Genomic DNA, 18,956 nt, shown 5'->3' on the forward strand with positions numbered 1-18,956 from the left:
AATTCTTGAGTGTTCCTGTCTCTTCATTAACTCTCTCTCTGGTTAGATTTATTCTGCTGTTTAACCTATTTACTGAAATTCTGATTCTGTAGTGATGCTATTCACTCCTTTAAAAAAAAAATTATACCTTTTATTTATTTATTTTGAGAGATAGAGAGAAACAGTGCGAGCAGGGGAGGGGCAGAGAGAGAGAGGGAGACACAGAATCCCAAGCAGGCTCCAGGCTCCCAGCTGTCAGCACAGAGCCCGATGTGGGCACCAACTCACGAACAGTGAGATTGTGACCTGAGCGGAAGTTGTACACTCAATCTACTGAGCCACCCAGATGCCCCCGATGTTCACTTCTAAAAGTTCTATTCCATTCCATTTTATATTTTTCATGTAATATTTTGTATCACTGTCATACTTTTGATATATCTTGTTCTATTAGTCATATTAAAAATCCTACCTAGGGGTGCCTGGGTGGCTCAGTCGGTTAAGCGTCTGACTTCGGCTCAGGTCATGATCTCGCAGTTCGTGGGTTCGAGCCCCACCTCAGGCTCTGTGCTGACAGCTCAGAGCCTGGAGCCTGCTTCAGAGTCTGTGTGTCTCTATCTCTCTGTCCCTCCCCTGCTCACGCTCTGTGTCTCTCTGTCTCTCAATAATAAATACACATTAATTTTTTTTAAATTGTAAAATTAAAAAAAATCCTATATATATGGTGTACGTGGAATTCTAGTACCTGCAGTGTTTGTAGATCATACTGCGTTATTTGTCCTATGTTTGTTGATTTGTTATTCTGCTGATGCACTCATTGCGATCTATTTCCTCCTGTATTTTTCCCTGTGACCTCAAGTTTTTTGGCACCCTGTGGGTATTTCTTGGGGTTTGGCACTATAATGTGTTACAAAGACGAAATTTGTATTTCGCATTTGCTTTTGCCAAGTTCCCAAGGATACAAGCAATGAGATGCCCTTCTATTTTTTTATTACAAATTTTTTTTTAATTTATTTTGGGAAGGAGGGAACAAGAACGCAAGTGGGGGAAGGGCAGACAAAAGGGGTGAGAGCGAATCCCAAGCAAGCTCTGTGCTCAGTGCAGAGCGTGTTGTGGGGCTCAGTCCCATGAGTGGGAGAACATGACCTGAGCCCATATCAAGAGTTGGACGCATGACTGAGCCACCCAGCTGCCCCGAGATACATTTAAGCTAAATCCTACAATGGGGATTTGAGGCCACACAGGTGTGTGAACCTCATCTCAAACCCAACTGTGGGGTAAGAAACATTTACACATTTTCAGGAGAATTAGTTTTTAATTCTTTCATCCAGAGCCAAATTCCAAATGAACAAGTTTTCCAGTATCACCCTGTGGGTGGTGGAAGTGTTTTTCATGCTGATACACTATTACAGTGCCATTTCTCACCTTGCCTGGGTCTTGCCAGCCAAGGGCCCAGGGTGAATGCAGTCAGGGCCACTGCTTGTGCAGAGCCTTCTTACCCCTTGATCGACACTTTGTCGTCATTCTAACAACTGAGAAATGTTTTCCCTCTTCCCTTATTGCCCTGGCTATGCTTTGGCACTATTTTTCGTTTGTTTCTTTTATTGTATCCATCATTTTTCGGTATGTTGTCCTGGAGAAAGATTTTAGTATATCTGACTCAAAGGCGTGCCAGACCCAAGATTAGGTGTGTGTGTGTGTGTGTTTGTGTGTGTGTGCACATGCTTTTTTTTTTTTTTCATGGAAATCTATTGGCTTTGAAATCAGACACACCTGGTTTGTAATCTCAGCCCCACCATTTGCTAGCTTTGTGACCTATGTGAGTTAATTACCTTCTCTGAATCTTGGTTCCCATGAGGGAAAAAGAGAGAACACCTCATTTCCATAATTCCCTGTGACAGCATTAAATGAGATTGCATCACCTTGGAGGCTGCTAGAGGTGAAAATTAAAGTTGGTTCTCTTCTTCTCACTTTCTGCTTTTTAACTCTTTCCTTATGTTTGTCTCTGTTCCAAAACCTTATCTGAGGTCATCATTGATTCCTGAACCAATACATGAAACACTGATCCAGATATTTGTTCTGTCCTGTGGTTCACTTTGCCTACAAGTTTGAATGATTATCCTGGGTGACCAATTTATACAGTGGCCTTTCTGTATAAAATTAGAGAACAAAACTTGTCACCGCAAAAGAAATGTTCTGTGAGTGTGAATGCTTTGTTAAAGACAAAGGAGTTCCATTATTACTGTTTCAAACCAAAGTGTTCTTAATATGATATTGGTAAAAAAGCATCTAGGGCTATTCTAAAGATTAGAGATTTATGAAGGTTATATTGCTTCCACACAGCTTTATTTTAATTAAATATCTATTACTTCAATGAAAGGGAGGAGAGGAGTATGGCTAACATGTGGTTTGTTCTGGAAACGGAGTATCACACAAACCAGATGAAATAGGTCACATTGTGAAAAGAAGGTCTGTATAATTTACGTAATTGCTATTGCTATCCTACATGGCTCAGTACCATAGATTAAAGAGTCAAATTTGTATTATAATTTTCATTTTTGTTAATGGCATATTTGCTATTTTTCTCCATTAGAACTGACTTCTTCTGTTGTACCACAGACAGAAATTTAATGCTGAAAAATTGTGTTTTGTTTTCCTCCATACCCCACTGGAGAGGTACACCAAGAGGCCTTGTGGAAAGTCAGGATATTCATGTTAGCCCACGGATAATGAGACCCCCCTTCACTATGGTGTCGGTTGAGACCTCTCGGGGAGCAGTAATGAGACACACTCCGGCCTCCAGCCAGGGTCCTTTCCGTGGAGGCCTGGCGAGCAGCTGGAATCCCACCAATGACCAGCACTAACAAGGAAATTCTCACCGTGAGTGAGAAAAGACCATCAACAGATGCCAGCCCTGAAATGATACAGATGTTACAATTACCCAATAAGGATTATAAAGTAAGCCGTCATAAAATTGCCCTGTGTCTGTTACAAACAGGATTGAAACAAGTGAGAAAATAGGAAGTCTCAGCAAAAATGGGCGAGGTAGAACTGGAAATACAATTAAAAAAAAAACTCAATGGATGGGCTCAACAGCAGAATGGAGAAGACAGAGGGAAACATACATTAACTTGAAGATAGGAAAGTGGAAATTACCCTCTCTGAACAAAAGAGAGAAATTGGACTGAAAAACAAAACAAAACAAAACTATGGGACTCATGGCACTATAACAAAAGGTCTCACATTTGTTTTATCAGGGTCTCAGGAAAAAAGAAGGAGTCCAGAACTCAAAGAGTGCTTGAAGAAAATTCACTGAACACCCCCCAAATTTTGTAAAAGATATAAATCTACACATTCAAGAAATGTGGCAGATCTTAAAAGGATAAACCCAAGAAACCCGTGTCAAGACACATACAGTCAAATCCTAAAAACTAAAGACAAAAAAAAAAACCTTAAAAGCAGCAAGAAAAAGTTAACAGCTTAGAAATAGGGGGTAAACAACCTACTGCAAATTACAGTTTATTTTTCCCCAGAAAGAGGTGACAAAATATTTTTCAATGGCTGAAAAGAAGCAACTGTCAACCCAGATTTTTATAGATGTCAAAAATATCAGGAATCAGGGGGAAACTGAGGCATTGTCAGAAGAAGAAGGAAAAAAAAACTAATGAAAATTGTTGCCAGCAGACACATTCCACAGAATGAGGAAAAAGAACTTTATAAGCAGAGTAAATGATGAAGAAAGAAACTTAAACATCAAGAGGAAGAAAGAACAACGGAAGGAGTAAAAATATGGGAAGTATAATACGTTTTCCTTCTGTTGAGTTTTCTAAATTATCGGTGAAGATTCAAGCAAGAATTGCAGCACAGTCTACTGTGGTTCTCATGGACATAGAGGGCGTATTTGAGGCAATTACACTACAAATAAAGCGAGGTAAAGGGACGTAAATGAAGATGGGTTTTTTTCGTCTCCTTTGAACTGGCTAAATATTGGCCCCAGGAGACAGTGATATTACATTTTCATAACGCACTGCCTACTTAGGGCAGAAGCACCAAATATGTTATCCAGAGACACATTCAAAAGCACCATAGGGGTGCATGGGTGTCTCAGTCGGTGAAGCCTCCAACTTCGGCCCAGGTCATGATCTCATGGTTTGTGAGTTCGAGCCCCGCATTCAGCGCTTTGTTGTCAGCACAGAGCCCACTTTGGATCCTCTGTCTCTCTCCTTCTCTGCCCTTTCCCCACTCATTCTCTCCCCTCTCTCTCTTTCTCTCAAAATAAATAAACATTTTTTTTAAAAAAGCACTGTAGATAAGTCAAAATGTAATTCTAAAAAATATCCAAGTATCTACTGGAAATCAGCAAAAGGGAGGGGAGAAACAAAGAACAGAGAGAACAGAGACAATACAAAATAAAATGCCAGACATAACATATCAATTATTGGATTGAATTAAATGTAATTGTATTTTATTGATCCAAACTTATAAATTAAAAGGCAGAGATTAGAAGTGTGAATTTAAAAAAAAAAGTAAATTGGGGCGCCTGGGTGGCTCAGTCAGTTAAGCATCCAACCTCAGCTCCGTTCATGATCTTATGGTTTGTGAGTTTGAGTCTTACGTCGGGCTCTGTGCTGACAGCTCGGAGCCTGGAGTCTGCTTTGGATTCTGTGTCTCCCTGTCTCTCTGTCTCTCTCCCACTCATGCTCTGTCTCTGTCTCTCTCTCTCTCAAAAATAAACATTAAAAAACATAAAAAAAAGTAAATGCACACTATGCTCTTTAGAAGACTTATACTGAGTAAAATGACATAAATAAGTTGAAAATAAAATTATGAAAAAAGGTATAAAGATATACCACTAATGGAACCATTAATGGGGAAAAAAAACAATTTTAAGGTAAAATAGATAGTAGTATCAAAGCCAGTGGACCTTGGAGCAAAGAAAATTATCAGGAGCAGAGGAATACATTACATAATGATAAAAGGATTGATCTATCAAAAATACATAGCAGTCTTTAATGTGCATGGGCCAACCAACAGAATTGCCTAATACATGAATCAAAGAGTGATAGAAATGAAAAAAGAAGTAGAGAAATCCCCAATTATATTTGGAGACTTTGGCATCCCGTCTCAAAAACTGATAGGCCAATTTAACAATCAATTTGAATCCAATAATACCATCAACCAACCAAATCTAATGAACACTTACAGAACATTTAACAGATTATGTACATGTTTAGAGCATGAACAGAGAGCATTTATCAAGATAGAAAACACCGTGAGCCATAAAACACACATCCAAAAATTTAAAACAATTGAAACACAAAGTGTGTTCTTTGACTATCGTTGAATCAAACTAGAAATCAACACAGAAAGAAGGTAATCTCCAAATACTTGGAAACTAATCAATGAAATTCTAGACAATAATAAGTTAAATATGATGTCTCAAGAGAAATTTAAAAATACTATTAAATTGGATGAAAATGAAAATATAGCACATCAATTTGTGTGGGATTCAGAAAAAGTAGTATTGATTGAGAGGGAAATAGCATTAAATGCATACATTAGAAGAGAAGAAAGTCTCACTCAGTAATCTAAGCTTTCGCACAGAGGACCTAGAAAAACAAGAGGAAAATAAATAAAAAGCAAGTGGAATGAAGAAAATCATAAAGATAAGAACAGAAATCAATGAAATAAAAACAGATAAAAATCAGTAGAGGAAAAATCAGGAGGGGAAGTAAATATAACAACAACCCGGTTCTTGGAAAGATCAGTAAAATTGACAAACCCCACAGTGACACTGACAAAGAAAATAGATTGAAGATATAGATTCAGTCGCAGACCAACACAATAAAGTAATATCACAGTGAAGCTCATCAGATGAATTTGTTTTTGGTCTCCCAGTGCATATAAGAGTTATGTAGGCGCTAGAGTGTAGTGTCGTAAGTGTGTTATGGTATTCTCTCCTAAAAAAACAATGAACATATGATTTAAAAAATACTTTGTTGCTTCAAAATGCTGAACATCATTTGAACTTTCAGCGAGCCATCATCTTTTTCCTGGTGGAGGTTCTTGCCTTAATATTGATGCCAGCTGATCAGAATGGTAGCTACTCAAGGCTGGGTGGCTGTGGCAATTTCTTTAAGGAAGACGACAAGGAAGTGTGCCCCATCGGTGGACTCTTCCTTTCATGCACGAGTTCTCAGGAGCATGTGCTGCCATTTAATAGCATTTTACCCCCAGTAGAACCTCTCGGAAGACGGGAGTCACTTTTCTCAGCCCTGCCACTGCTTTATCACCTAAGTTTATGTCATATTCTAAATGTTGCGTCATTTCAACAATCTTCACGGCCTCACTAGGAGTAGATTCCATTTCAAGAAACGATTTTCGTTGCTCATCCATGAGAAGCTACTCTTCATGTGTTCAGGTTTTATCACGAGCTTGCGGCTATTCAGCCACATCTTTGGGCTCCGCCCATAATTCTAGTTCTCTTGCTATTTCTACCACATCTGCTGTTACATCCTGCACTGAAGTCTCCAACCCCTCCACGTCATCCGTGAAGGTTGGAATCAACTCCAAACTCTTGTTAGTGTTGATGTTTTGACCTCTTCCTATGAATAACAAATGTTCTTAGTGGCGTCCGGGATGGTGAATCCTTTCAGGAAGGCTTTCAATTTACTTTGCCCAGATCCATCAGAGGAATCACCATCTGTGGCCACGATAGCCTTACAAAATGTATTTCTTAAATAACAAGCCTTGAACGTCTAATGACCCCTTGATCCATGGGCTGCAGAATGGGTGTTATGTTAGCAGGCATGAAAACAATATTAGTCCCATTGTTTTCCATCAGAGCTCATGGGTGACCAAGTACATTGTCAATGAACAGTAATATTTTAAAAGGAATCTTTTATTTATTTTTCCTAAACAATAGGTCTCAACAGCAGGTTTAAAACATTCAACAAGCCGTGTTGCAAACAGATGTGCTGTCATCTAGGCCTTGTTGCTCCATTTCTAGAACACTGATAGAGTAGGTTTAGCATAATTATGAAGGTCCCTAGGATTTTTGGAATAATACGTAAGCATTTGCTTCAACTTAAAGTCACTGGTTGCATTAGAACTTAAAAAAAAGAGTCAGCCTGTCCCCTGGATCTCTGAGCCAGGCATTGACAACTCCTCTCTAGCTATGAAAATCCTAGATGGCGTCTTCTTCCCATATATGGCTGTTTCATCTACATTGAAAATCTGTTGTTTAGTGTAGCCACCTTCAAGCATGAGCTTCGCTAGATCTTCTAAATATCTGCAGCTTTTACCTCAGCACGGGCTGCTTCATCTTGCATTTGTATGTTATAGAGACGGTTTCCTTCTTTATTCCTCATAAACCAACCTCTGCTTCAAACTTTTCTTCTGCACCTTCCTCACGTCTCTCATTTCACAGAATTGAAGAGAGTTAGGGTCTTACTCTGAGAATCTTGCAGCTGGTTTGATCTTCTAGCTGAATCTCTAAAACTTTTTCCACGTCAGCAGTAATGTGTCACTTCATTATCATCTGTGTGTTCATGGGAATGGCAGCTCCAATTTCCTTCAGAAACATTTCCTTTGCATTCAGGGCTTGGCTAACGGATGCAGGAGGCCTAGCGTTTGGCCTATGTTGGCTTTCGAAGTGACTTCCTCACTAAGGCTAATCATTTCCGGCTTTTGATTTAAGTTGAGGGACATGTAGCTCTTACTTTCGCTTGACCACAGAGAGGCCATGGTAAAGTTAGGAATTGGTTTAATTTCATTATCGTTGTGTCTCGGGGAATAGAGAAGCCCCAAGAGAGGGAGAGAGATGGGGGAGCAACTAGTTGGTGAGCAGTCAGAACACACACAATATTCATTGGTTAAATTTACTGTTTTATAGGAGCATGGTGTGGTGCCACAAAATAATGACAATAGTTAACATCAAAGACTGTGATCACAGGATGCCTGGGTGGCCCAGCCCGTTGAGCATCCGACTTCAGCTCAGGTCACGATCTCACGGTTCGTGAGTTCAAGCCCCGCGTCGGGCTTTGTGCTGAAAGCCCAGAGCCTGGAGCCTGATTTGGATTCTGTGTCTCTCCCTCTCTCTGCCCCTCCCCTGCTCATGCTCTGTCTCTCTCTGTCTCCCAAAACTGAAGAAACATTAACAAAAATTGGAAAAATGATTGTGATCACAGATCACCACAAACGTAATAATAATGAAAGAGTGTGAAATACTGTGAGAATTCCCCAAATGGGACACAGAGACATGAGTGAGCAAATGGTGCCTACGACTCGCTTGAGGCAGGGCTGCCACAACCCTTCAAATCGTGACAAAACACAGTGTCCGTGAAGTGCAATAAAGCAAAGTGCAAACAAGGTCTGCCTGTGCTACGAACAACTCTACACACATAAGTTTAACAAAGTAGATCGAGTTGGCTAATCCTTCAAAAAACACAGGCTGTATGAAACTGATTATTTGACAATCAAGGAAATAGAATTTGAAACTGTAATGAAAGAACTTCATTAAAAGAATCTCAGATCTCGGGGCGCCTGGGTGGCTTAGTCGGTTAAGCATCTGACTTTGGCTCAGGTCATGGTCTCGTGGTTCGTGAGTTCAAGCCCCGCGTCAGGCTCTGTGCTACCAGCTCGGAGCCTGGAGCCTGCTTCGGATTCTGTGTCCCCCTCCCTCTCTACCCCTCCCCTGCTCATGCTCTGTGTCTTTCCATCTCTCAATAATAAATAAATGTTAAAAAAAATTTTAAAAAAAGAATCTCAGGTCTCAGGTGGTTTTATCAGAGAATTCTACCAATGAATAATTAATAAAAATTCTGTAAGGTCTCCTTCAGAAAAGAGAAGCAGAGGTGATACATGGCATTTCATTTTCCCAACTTAGTCTTCTGATGCCACAGTCAGAGAGACACAGCACACAAATGAAAACTATGGATCAATATCCTTCATAAATATAGACACAAAAATTCTTGAAATATTAGCAAGTACAATTCAACAATATATATAAAACGAATTATACACCATGATCAAGTTGGGTTTATTCTGGGGATAGAAGGTTGATTCAATAGCCAAAGGTCAATCAATGAACTCAAGTCATGAGAAATTCCTGGTTTCTCAGAAAACCAGGAATAGAGAGGAACTGACACAGTTTTCTGCACACATTTATAGTTAATGCCATACTTAATTGTGAAAGATTGAATGCTTTCCCCCTACGTTTGTGAAGAAGACAAAGATGTCTGCTCACAGCACTGCTATTCTATGCAATACTGGAGGTTTAAGCCAGATCAGCAAGGCATTAAAAAAGGAATTAAAGGCATACAGATCAAAAGAAAGAAAACTGCCTTTTTTTTCTGATGACATGACCATCTGAGTATACATGATATTTCCTGGGTATACCAGGTCAATTTCATCATAGGACTTTTGCACTTGTTGGCCCTTCATGCCTGGAATACCCTTCATCTGGGTATCTTGTCACTTATCTTCTCACCAAAACCAGTTGTGCTCAAATGTCATCATCTCAAAGAGACATCTTTTATTCACGTGTTTTTTGTTTTTTTTTTTTTTTTTTTTGGTATCAAGTTCTATCTCTCTGGCATTATTTTTCTGCAAAGCATGTATTGCCCTTAACCTGCCTCCCAATTAGAACGTGAACGTTGAACGGGCAGAGATTTTTGATGTTTTGTTCTCTTCTGTAGTTATAACAGATAAAACAGTGCCTAGTATGGGGGAGCCATTGATCAACTATTTGAAATATTTAGCATTGCAAAAATAAAAAAAAATAAGAAGCTCTCATCTCTCTTTGTTTTGAATTCTGTATTTGAACTATACTGAATAATTACCCTTTCATTATCTCTTTCCGAAAGTTTGACTTTCTTAATATTTTTGCCCTTAACATTCCCATAAAACTTTTAACGTTTAACCCAGGTTTATTTCTTTTTCCCTTCCCCTTATGTTCTTGCAAAACTCTTCATCCAAAAGCCACAGCAGAAAAATGCCATCTCACAGAGAGATAAGGTGACTTCATGTACAGAGGCAGTATTTATAGTTAAATATGAAAAAAAGGGTGTCTTATGTGGAGATCAGTTAAGTAAGGCTTAGTCCATGAAGACTTTACTTTGAGCAAATCTAATTAAGTAATCTCCATGCCCATCATGGGACTTCAACTCATGACCTTGAGATCAAGAGTCACATGCTCTACCAGTGAGCCAGCAAAGCACTCCCTTTTGAGCAAATCTGTAAATTACTTCTAAATAAAGCCGATGAGAATGAAAAGAAATCCAGCTGGAAGCTGGCAACAATTTGGTGGGGTGAGAGACAACTGACAATAGATAGAGAAAGCTAAGACCTCAGTGCCTGGAATGGGGCTGGAAGGGCTGACACAGGCAGTGTAAAGTAATCAAATCCTAACTTCGAGTGGCAAAAAATCTCAAGCATCCAAAGCCCGGGATTCCTATGTAGTCCTGGTTGCAGGGAAAGGCTAAAGACAGAAACTGATTGAAGTTCTGTGTGAGGTTTTGAATAACTGACTCCCCTTTCTTAGCTCACAGCTCCTCATTCTGCATTTTGCTCCCCACAGTAGGTAAAGATGACATTCGCTTTTGGACAGGGTGAACCAGAGGCTCAGGGAATATGGCCCAGGTGAGACTGTAGTGGGACATTGCACTGAAAATGAAGGAGGTAGAAAGGGTAAGATGAATAGCAAAATACCTCAGCGACTTTCCTTCACATCACTCTCTCCCCACAATACAACAGGGCGATCAGGGTAAGTCACTGGGGAGTGGATGGACCTCTTTTCCTTCTCCCCAAGAGGTTGAAGCATTGACCACTTGAAATTTGGCCTATCGTGTTGACCCCTGGTTCCTGTCTTTTATCAGGGACATCTTGATTAAGGGAGAGAAACCAGCAACATTCCACTGAGCTTTATGATTAATGAAGATGGCAATGTCATTACTATAGTCTATGAACTCTTATTGATGTTCGGTTAATTTTAAGAGGCTCCCTGGGTAGCCAAGGGGTCTAGGAGAAAGCTGACCTCCTTGAGCATCATGGCATCTGGCAAAGGACTGAAGACAGGGAATGCTACTCCTTCCTGCCGGCAGAATATGGTAGAGATCCAAATACGGTAGAGATTTGGTTTCATCATGCTTAAGGAGGCCTCAGTAGCCACGCTGAGCTTGTGGGGGGCTGTTTCCATGACACAAAGCATAATGAGCAGCTGAGTGCAGAGGGCCACAGACTTAGCGTCTGTGCGATCCTTTGCTTCCAGGAGAGCCCAGTTAATCGCCAGTCATTTGTTGCTTTAATGATGTACAGTGTGAGGCTGAGAGGGGCACTTTCTTCTATCAGGAGCCCTTGAGAAGCTTGTGGCCATCACAGATCATCCAGAGACTCAGAAGGCATGAGAAGAAGCTATCGAAGCCTTTATCGAAGGGCACTATTGGGAGGGTTTGTTGACTTCATTTTGGACAGATCTTAGATCCTTTTGTTGGAGGAGACCCCTTGTTAGCAATACAGCAACGTTAAGTAAAATTTGTAAATGAGGAAGATATTGCTACCAGCACTCAAAGAGGACTAAAATATGTTGGACTCACGTGTCTTTAGTGAGTGAGTCAGACTTTTCTCTTTGGGGGAAGATGCCATCAATGGAAGGTCATGCCTGCGTTCCTGGAGAAAGTCGGATGCAGTTAAGGTCTTGTCGGCAAAGACTGTGTGTCATGATAAAGCTGTTGAGGTGTCTTGTGGTATGACCCACCCAGAAAGGCATATGGTGTCGGCTGAGAGGCTGCTGACGCAGGCACTGAACAGAACATATTAGCCAAATCTATGCTAGCAAAATATATGAGCAAACCTGGATGGAGTCAGTAGCTTTCATAATATTGGGTATTGGGTACGGGAGACCTAATGGATGGCAGACTTTAAGATGCAGTGCCCCCTCCCCCCTCGAGATGCCATTTAGTTTTTCTAAGTTTAAGAACAGGTAAAATTGAGCTGTCAAATGGAGAAGCAGTAGGGATAATCACTCCTTTATTAATTAACTCTTATATAAAAGATATAATCCTTGAAGGCCCTGTTGTAACATATACGGGGCCATATTATCTATGTTAATTTGGGGACTGTGGGATCCCATTTTACCAAGCCATTTGTAAGTGCCAAAGATTTCATTTAATTTATTAATTATTATGTCATAAAGTTCGCAACAATGGAATACTTTAGGGCAATGAGTGCTATGACTAGGGGAAATTTAGGCAAGGTTACATGCAGTTAAAGTGAGGCACACCTACTTTTATTCTACTTTATACTTGGTTTCTTTCCCGAGATTGTAGGGGATAGCATGTTTCCATTATAATTTCAGCTCAAGCATTGATTAAGTTAACAAAGCTTTATCAATTAGTGAACTTCAGCAAGTGCTAATGTTAATTTAGAGCATATGTTGTAGAGACACAAAAACCAATCTATGCCATTTTTATTTTATTTACATATTTTTTTGCTAAATTATTTAGCAATTTTGGATTTCCAATTGGGTCAAATTATTTGTTTTAATTTAATATATATATATGTCATATATATTACATACAATGTAAAGTTCTATAATATACAGTAAAACCTTGGATTGCAAGTAACTTGTTCTGAGAGTGTTCCACAAGACGAGCAAACATTTCTATTAAAATTTATTAGAAATGCAAGGCAATACGAGTAGTACCTGATGCTGAACATCACATGGTCCCAACTGAGCCAACGTTTCTTGGAATTCGCTTTGATATACAAGTACTTTGGATTACACACGTGTTTCCAGAAGGCATTATGCTTGCAAACCAAGCTTTTACTGTATGTAGTTTATTTACTTTTTCTCCCCCTGTGTCAAGGTGTTTTATTATTATTTTTTCTCTTTTTTTTTTTTTTTTTTTTTTTTGTCCTGGGGTTCAAGCCACTTAACGCTGTGGTTGTTAGTTTCTGTCTCTGAGAACTCATAGTGTGGACCTTCCAGGTGATTACAGGAAAAGAAGACAGGGGAAGAGGCATTTCTTGTTCTAAGGCTTCCCACTCTACCTTCCAGGGGCTGCAGTTACACACAGAGAGCCATAACAACCTGTCCTTGGAACAGCACAGTTAGCCACCTGGTGTGAACTATCAGTCCCTTCCATTGTCTTTCTGAACATAATCTTTGAGCCTGGCACATATCTCTAGGTAGCTAAATATTTTAGTTTCTGTTTTCTCCTATTTGTCCCCAACTGTTTTTGCTCTTTGGATGTTTATGGAATAAGCTCCAGTGGTCCGGAATGGCCATGTTTGTTAGTGTCTCATTCCGGGGTTTCTCAGTTGACCTTGAAGGTCGGGATTGGCATCCAGGAGAGCAATAGTGGCTCTGGTTCTAGGGAGGAATGCTAGGGTTTTGATCTTTTTTAAAAATTTTTTTTAACGTTTGTTTTTGAGACAGAGAGAGACAGAGCATGAACGGGGGAGGGTCAGAGAGAGGGAGACACAGAATCGGAAACCGGCTCCAGGCTCCGAGCTGTCAGCACAGAGCCCGACGCGGGGCTCGAACCCACGGACCGCGAGATCGTGACCTGAGCCGAAGTCGGCGGGTCAACCGACTGAGCCACCCAGGCGCCCCTAGGGTTTTGATCTTAAAACAAGCTCTTAGCTTGTTGATAAACCACTTGCTACTAAGTAGTGCCTGGGTGCATTGACTTGGAGTTTTACATTTCTCCAGACACTTGGAGACCTCTTCTATAGTCTTAGGGGGCAGAGAGATAAAAGTCATAAGATTCTGACCACAGGTCTACATGATATGTGTCCTGATGACACGTCTGGGGACCGAGAGTGACAGATTCGGGTAAGCAGTAATCCAGAAGCTCCTTCTTGTCCCTAAGTGCAGATACGAGCGTGAGGTCGCTTAACTTGTCTTGGGCAGTGCAACCTCAGGGAAGGCTTACATTATGAGTTGCACAGTTTAGGGCGGCAAGTGATGACAAATCCCAAAATAAACAGCACACTGTGCAGTGTCCAGAGTGTAGGTGCAGCAGACAGCAGTGCCTCCCAGGCTGAGTCTGCTTTTGCACAGATGTAGTTAGCAAGCCAAGGACAGTCTGCATACATCTCTGTCAAGTCTAGTGCCAAACCACCCTGTTCACTGAACCAATTGTTTTCATCACATTACCTTGGGTGAGGTGCGCTAAGGTGGGGAGCAGATGAAGAGAGAAACTGGAAAGAGATTCATAGTTTGCTATACATGTTTACAATCCCCTGGGGAGAACGCAGTATGCCTTGGGCATTGCTTACTGGGCAAAGGAAAAAATGAGAACACGGGCAATCACCTTTATTGTGGTTTTAAGGAACAGGTAAGGAAAGGTAAGCAGGTTTAGAATTGGCTATTTGGATAATTGCAGCAGACTCTGAGCAATGGGCAGTTCATAGTCTTTGGGTCCTGAGTTGTCTGGTGCCTGCTATTGGGTGATGAGGGCAGATGGATAGTGACCCAGAGTGTGAGAGTGAGGTAAGGGGGTGGTTGGGTGAAGACTTGGTCTGCAATTCCAGAGGGGAACTGTCTGGCTTCAAGCCAGTGCCTCAAGCTGGGCCAAGGCCAGCATTAAAATAAAACACAATATTACAGGGTATTGTTTCTTCTAGGCCCTCTCAAATGAACGAACAAGGAGACTGTGTGTGTGTGTGTGTGTGTGTGTGTGTGTGTGTGTAAACCTACCCAGAATAGGGATCTCACTAAAGGCAAAAATCAAAATTAGTAATTAATTTTACTATAATTTCCCTCTATGTCTTTGGTTAGGTTTATTCCTAGGTATTTTTTCGTTTCTGGTGCAATTGTAAATTGAATCAATTCCTTGATTTCTCTATATGTTGCTTCATTATTGTGTATAGGAATGCAACCGATTTCTGTGCATTGGTTTTGTATCCTGCGACTTTGCCGAATTCATAGATCAGTTCTAGCAGTTTTTGGGGGGAATCTTTTGGGTTTTCCACATAGAATGTCATGTCATCTGTGAAGAGTGAAAATTTGACTTTCTCCTTGCCTATTTGGATGGATGCCTTTTATTCCTTTGTATTGTTTGACTGCTGAGGCTAAGACTTCCAGTGCTATGTTGGATAACGGTGGAGAGAGTGTCGTGTTCCTGACCTCAGGAGGAAAGCTCTGAGTTTTTCCCCCTTGAGGATGATATTAGCGGTGGGTCTTTCATATATGGCTCTCATGATCTCGAGGTATGATCGTTCTATCCCTACTTCTTGAGGGTTTTTACCAAGAGAGGATGCTGTATTTTGTAAATGCTTTCTCTGCATCTATTGAGAGGATCGTGTGGTTCTTGTCCTTTTCCTTATTGATGTGATGTATCTTATTGATTGTTTCATGGATATCGAACCAGCCCTATATCCTAGGTATAAATCCCACTTGGCCGTGGTGAGTGATTCTTTTAATGTATTGTTGGATCCAGTTGGCTAGTATCTTGTTAAGGATTTTTGCATCCATGTTCATCAACTAAATTGGTCTGTAGTTCTCCTTTTTAGTGGGGTCTTCGTCTGGTTTTGTAATCAAGGTAATGCTGGCTTCATAGAATGAGTTTGGAAGTTTTCCTTCCATTTCTATGTTTTGGAACAGCTTCAAGAGAATAGGTGTTAAATCTTCTTTAAATGTTTGATAAAATTCCCCTGGAAAGCCATCCAGCTCTGGACTCTTTTGGGGGGGGGATTTTTGATTACTAATTTGATTTCTTTATTGTTTGTGGGTCTGTTCAAGTTTTCTCTCTCTTCCTGTTTCAGTTTTGGTAGTTTACATGTTTCTAGGAATTTGTCCATTTCTTCCAGATTACCCATTTCATTGGCATATAATTGCTCATAATCTCTTCTTACTGTTTTTATTTCTGCTGTGTTGGTTGTGATCTCTCCGCTTTCATTCTTGATTTTATTTATTTGGGTCCTTTCCTTTTTGTTTTTGATCAAACTGGCTAGGGGCTTATCAATTTTGTTAATTCTTTCAGAGAACCAACTCCTGGTTTCATTGATCTATTCTACTATTTTGTTTTTTGTTTTTTGTTTTGGTTTTGGTTTTGATAGCATTGATTTCTGCTCTAATCTTTATTATTTCCTGTCTTCTGGTTTGGGTTTTATTTTCTGTTCTTTTTCCAGCTCTTTAAGGTATAAGCTTAGGTTGTGTATCTGAGACCTTTCTTCCTTCTTTAGGAAGGCCTGGATTGCTATATACTTCCCTCTTATGACTGCCTTTGCTGTGTTCCAGAGGTTTTGGGCTGTGGTGTTATCATTTTCATTGGCTTCAATGTACTTTTTAATTTCCTCTTTAACCTCTAGGTTACCCCATTTATTCTTTACTAGGATGTTCTTTAGTCTCCAATTATTTGTTATCTTTCCGATTTTTTTTTCTTGTGGTTGATTTCAAGTTTCATAGCATTGTGGCCTGAAAATATGCATGGTATGATCTCAATCTTTTTGTACTTGTTGAGGGCTGATTTGTGTCCCAGTTTGTGATCTCTTCTGGAGAAAGTTTCAGGTGCACCGGAGAAGAATGTGTATTCTGCTTCTTTAGGATGAGATGTCCTGAATATATGTGTTAGGTCCATCCAGTCCAGGGTGTCATTCAAATAGATTGTTTCCGGGGCACCTGGGTGGCGCAGTCGGTTAAGCGTCCGACTTCAGCCAGGTCACGATCTCGCGTTCCGTGAGTTCGAGCCCCGTGTCAGGCTCTGGGCTGATGGCTCAGAGCCTGGAGCCTGTTTCCGATTCTGTGTCTCCCTCTCTCTCTGCCCCTCGCCCGTTCATGCTCTGTCTCTCTCTGTGTCCCAAAAATAAATAAACGTTGAAAAAAAAATAGATTGTTTCCTTGATTTTCTGTTTAGATGATCTATCCATTGATGTAACTGGGTTGTTGATGTCCCTACTATTATGGTATTATTATGAATGAGTTCTTTATGTTTGTGATTAATTGGTATATATTTGGGTGCTTCCACATTTGGAGTATGAATGTTTACAATTGTTACATCTTCTTGGTGGATAGATCCTTTAATTATGATATAATGCCCTTCTTTATCTCTTGTTGCAGTCTTTATTTTAAAGTCTAGATTGTCTGATATAAGTATGGCTACTCGGGCTTTCTTCTGGCAACCATTAGCATGATAGACTGTTCTCCATCCCTTACTTTCAATCTGAAAGTGTCTTCAGTTCTAAAATGCGTCTCCTATAAACAGCATATACATGGATTTTGTTTTCCTATCCATTCTGTTACCCTATGTCTTTTGATTGGAGCACTTAGTCTATTGACGTTTAGAGTGAGTATTGAAAGATATGAATTTATTGCCATTATGATGCTTGTAGAGTTGGAGTTTCTGGTGGTGTTCTCTAATCCTTTCTAGTCTTTATTGCTTTTGGTCTTTTTTCCCATCTTTTATCCCCTCAGATAATCCCCCTTAAAATTTCTTGCAGGCTCGTTTAGTGGTCATGAACTCCTATAGATTTTCTTTGTCAGGGAAACTTTTTGTAATCTCTCCATCTATTTTGAATGACAACCTTGCTGGATAAAGAATTTTTGGCTGTATTTTTCTGATTAGCACACTGAATATATCCTGCCACTCCTTTCTGGCCTGCCAAATTTCTGTGGACAGCTCTGCTGCAAACATTATCTATCTTCCTTAGTAGCTAAGGACTTTTTTTTTTTTCCCTTGCTGCTTTCATGACTCTTTCCTTGCCTTACTATTTTGTGAATTTGACTATGATATGCCTTATTAATGGTCATTTTTTTTAATCTAATAGGAGTTCTCTGTGCTTCCTGATTTTGATGTCTGTGTCTTTCCCCATGTTAGGCAAGTTTTCCACTATGATTTGCTCACATAAACCTTCTACCCCTTTTTCTCTCTCTTCATCTTCTGGGGCCCCTATGATTCTGATGTTATTCTTTTTTAAGAAGTCACTGAGTTCTCCGTTTCTTGTATCATACTCTTTTGCCTTAGTCTCCATTTTTTTTTTTTTGTCAGCTTCATTATTCTCCATAAGTTTGTCCTCTATATTACTGGTTTGCTGCTCTGTTTCATTCCTCCTTGCCGCCATGGCATCCATTCAAGATTGCAGCTCAGTTATAGCATTTTTTATTTCATCCTGACTAGCTTTTACTTCTCTAATCTACACAGAAGGGGATTCTAATCTGTGTTCAACCCCAGCTAGTATTATTATTATCATGATTCTAAATTCTGGTTCAGACATCTTGCTTCTATCTTTGTTGATTAAGTCCCTGTCATTTCTTGCTGTCTTTCATTCAGGGTGAATTCCTTCATTTAGTCATTTTGAAGGAAGAAAAGGAATGAATAAAGTAAAAAAAAATTAAACAATTAAAAACAATACAAAAAATGAAAACAGGATGCTAGATCCTAGGTATGTTTTGGTCTGGTTGTTGAAAGAAGCTTGCTAGATTAGAGAAAACAGGGAAAGATAAGAAAAGAAAAAAAAGAAAAAGGAAAAAAAAAAGGAAAGCATTTGAAAATGTGAAAAAAATGAACACAGTAGAATAGAATAAAATGAAATGATGGAAGTAAAATGGAATTTTAAAGAAATTTAAAGAAACATCTTTTTTAAAAAAATGGAAAATAAAATATTTTTTTCTCTTTCTGTGTTCAAGAATAAGAAAAGAAAAATAAAAAAAAAATTGAATAGATGGGCCAGCGAACAGAATGAAGTTTCCCCTGGAAGTCAAACTATGAAGCAGTTTATAATCCTAAACTAAGCAGGTAGAGAGACTAGTGGTGTTTCTGAAGAGCACGGTTGGACCAACTGGGCAGGGTTAGTGTAATGGCTCTGTGCTCCACTAGATGGTGGGGCTTGGCTTACTGGGGTGGATTTTTGTGATGCATATAGACTTGCTTACGCCTGCACGGGAGGGGTGAAAATGGCATCACCCAGCTACCCAGTCTCTAGTATCAGACCTCTGTGCTCTCCCTGACTAGCAATTAAATACCCCTTCTTTATCT

General features: G+C 39.9%; 1 protein-coding gene and 1 non-coding gene across 3 annotated transcripts in view; both read left to right on the top strand.

Moving 5' to 3' along the window:
- Window positions 1-18,956, top strand: part of SNTG1 (syntrophin gamma 1) — a 333,569-nt gene that overhangs the window by 28,883 nt on the left and 285,730 nt on the right. The window lies entirely within an intron of this gene.
- TRNAR-UCG (transfer RNA arginine (anticodon UCG)) lies at window positions 457-541 on the top strand. Its single transcript has one exon. It is a non-coding gene; the product is annotated as a tRNA-Arg (tRNA).

The sequence above is a fragment of the Lynx rufus genome, unplaced genomic scaffold (assembly GCF_022079265.1).
Source record: "Lynx rufus isolate CCGP_SWC_20201006 ecotype Redwood Valley unplaced genomic scaffold, mLynRuf1.p SCAF_12, whole genome shotgun sequence".
NCBI classification, from domain to species: Eukaryota; Metazoa; Chordata; class Mammalia; order Carnivora; family Felidae; genus Lynx; species Lynx rufus.